At 44.2% G+C, this 3136-nt stretch overlaps 1 long non-coding RNA gene across 1 annotated transcript; it reads right to left on the bottom strand.

Moving 5' to 3' along the window:
• Positions 573 to 2807, bottom strand: LOC8155468. The gene is made up of 4 exons (XR_002455569.1): positions 2271 to 2807; positions 1904 to 2126; positions 1614 to 1813; positions 573 to 956 (listed from the first exon to the last, which is right to left on the bottom strand). It is a non-coding gene; the product is annotated as an uncharacterized LOC8155468 (long non-coding RNA).

The raw sequence follows: 3136 nt of genomic DNA, 5'->3' as shown, positions 1-3136 counted from the left end.
CCAGAATTCGCAGTTACATGTAGTTTTTCCTCCACCACACTGATAACTTTTGTTTGTTCATATTTTTCTTGCACTCTATACTTGCAAGCATTATTCTAGCAGAGTAGGGCTACACATCAACTAGTGGGATCACTTCTCCTTTCATGCAGAACTACACAAGCTGTGAATCGGACTAATATGGTTTAATTGATTTCACCCCAAGCCCCTTCTAATAGACTCCCTAAAAAGTTGCAGATGAACATTTCCTTTCTGGTAAAGTGTCGCTGTAAAATTATTTAACGTGCTGTCATGTTTGGTTGTGAGCTTATATTGTTCAGGACAATAATAGTAGAGTAGCAAATAGGCCATGGTGGCTCTATTACAGGTGAGCAATTAGTTATGCTGATAGTGATAGTGTATTTAGTAGTGGCTCATGGAACGTTCTAAAACTCTTAGACTATTGATATGATATAGTTCCGTACATTATGGTCAGGTTCATTCTGCATGTTTTTGTATGTTTAATAACACTTAGGCAACCACGTACCTTGCACTTCTTCCTCTGTTGTGATCAGTTTTTTTTGACTCACTTAGAAAAAACAGAAACACTCACACAATAGTGTACTCAACATTTGTTTTCTCTATGGATTGCTCTCTGAGTCAGTGCTTGAGCTAGACCATAAATACTTAATTCTGCTCTTTGTTTCAGAAAACTTATAGCTTCACCAAAAAAAGGACTTAAAAGGAGCGTGGAAGGTGAGATGTTTTCTTATATTTCAATTCACTTTTATAGAATATAAATTCTAGGATGATATATTAACTTTCATTTAGCCACTAAACTATTCTATTTAGGGAGATAGGATGCCATTGCCTGGCAGCAATGACGTGGCATTGTGGATGCTAGACGCCGTGGCATGACTGCCAGGACCGCTCTTTGCCATGGAGGATGATATCACCATACTTTAGGAAGTTGGATTTACCTGATTTCCAAAAAAAGGAAGTAGGATTTAGACATTTAGTTGATAATATATTGTACTAACTTCATATGTATATATATGTCAATTTTAATTAATTTATTGTCTGATGCATAAGTCTTCAAAAATGTATGATGAAGTTAGTGATATCTGGCTTAGATTGTGCAAGAATCATACTGTAAAAGAAATATATTTAGATCCGTTATATTAAACAATAAAATCATTGCCATAACTTTGGTTCAATAGCTAAAGTCTTCGGGCGCCTAATGTTCTAGTGATCTAAATTTTCAGAACGCAGTTACAACTTACAACTCAGAAGAACCTTACAAACTCCACCACTGCTCAAGCAAACATAGTAACAACAGTGGAGAATTTTTGTCATACATGTCTGAACGGAATATTTATTCAACCAATTTTCCTATTTTATCAGCTTTAAGAACAAATATATATTTGCCAGGTTCAGAAAATCCTAAACACTAAACACGGCAAGCTGCTAACTAGGACAAATTACTATAAAAACATTGCATAGAAATATGTATCAATCATCTTAAGAAACTTTCAATTCAAAATGCAACCTAGCATTGGCATATCACAGTTGGTCAGTGGAATATCATAACAGCATACTTACACCCAGAATAGAAACTGATTACAAAGGGAGATTACCATAGATGATCTCTAGCTCTTGAGTGTGATGATTCCATTCTGAATCATATACGTCATGTTCCAGGGTAGAAAGGGGTTCTGAAGTGTCCAGTAAGCCCATCCAAAGGTAGCATTTCCATAAACATCTTGCTGCACTTTCGCAAACCTCTGGTAGTCAGTCTTATTAGCACCTTGCACACCCCACGCTGCCGACCATTATCCTATACATTATATATACAACATAGCAGTATTTATTTGCACAATTTAGAAATGTTTTTTCCCCTGAAAGGAATGACTGCCAGATTGCTTACCTGATTTGTGATGGCTTTGAGGTCAGAGGAGCGGTTGTTCCTCACAAAGTCGATGTTCTCCTCACAACAATTAGCTATCTCTTTTTGAATTTGAGGAGCAAACAACTGCCAATTCTTTGGGGCATTCTTCAAAACCACCTTGTTTTTGCTGCTCTATCCCACAAAGTCCTCAAATCAACCGATTTTGATTTGTTCTTCATTTTGTAAACCAAGCAATACTAAACTGCAATAGACTATCACTATAAGTTACTAAATTCTCCGTCTCTAAACCAGTTGCAACCAAGAATTCAAGATCCAAGATTATAAGAATTGAAGTAATGAAGTAAGAAGTATCAAGAAATCAAGAATAGAAGTATAGAACCTAGACCTGAACGGAGCAACTAGCGAGCACTGGGCACTGGCTCCGCGCAGGCAGCAGCGGGGCAGCAGGCCACCGCGCCCTCGCCTCCGCCTCGCCGCGACACCGTGCCGCCTCACGCGCGACCGCAGTCCGCAGTCCGCAGGCAGCAGCCCGCTCCGGCTCCGGCGCTCCGCGCAGGCAGCAGCAGGGCAGCAGGCCACCGCGCCCTCGCCTCCGCCTCGCCGCGACGCTGCGCCGCCGCACGCGCGACCGCAGTCCGCAGGCTGCAGCCCGCTCCGGCTCCGGCGCTCCACGCAGGCAGCAGCAGGGCAGCAGGCCACCGCACCCTCGCCTCCGCCTCGCCGCGACACCGCGCCGCCACACGCACGACCGCAGTCCGCAGGCCGCAGCCCGCTCCGGCTCTGCGCAGGCAGCAGCAGGGCAGCAGGCCACCGCGCCCTCGCCTCCGCCTCGCCGCGCCGCCGCGCCGCCGCCGGTCGCCTAGGGTTCACCTCGCGCGGTCGCGCTCAGTCCGTGCCGCGAGACCGTGACGAGCCGAGGAGGCCGAACCGAAGGGGGCTCGGGGGAATTGGAAGTGAGCCGTTGATCGTGATCTGACGGTGGATGATGATTGCTCAGTCTAGCAGGCCAGTTGGGCCGTAAACTAAGATGGGCCATGGAAACATATTGCTTATAGTCAAAATTTAGCAATAGATGATCTGACTCAGTTACTCCTATATAGCGACAGACAATCCAATGCAAAAGTAAAATAATTATAGCAACGGACCATCCATCGAAATATTGAATTTTAGCAACGGAGGATCCGACGGACACCTTTAGCAACGGATCGTTCAACGCTAATTTTTATCTTTAGCAACGGAAGTCCGATGCTG

The sequence above is a fragment of the Sorghum bicolor genome, chromosome 8, assembly GCF_000003195.3.
Source record: "Sorghum bicolor cultivar BTx623 chromosome 8, Sorghum_bicolor_NCBIv3, whole genome shotgun sequence".
NCBI classification, from domain to species: Eukaryota; Viridiplantae; Streptophyta; class Magnoliopsida; order Poales; family Poaceae; genus Sorghum; species Sorghum bicolor.
Note: the sequence above shows the minus strand (reverse complement) of the source record. Positions and strands in the feature narration are given on the sequence as shown.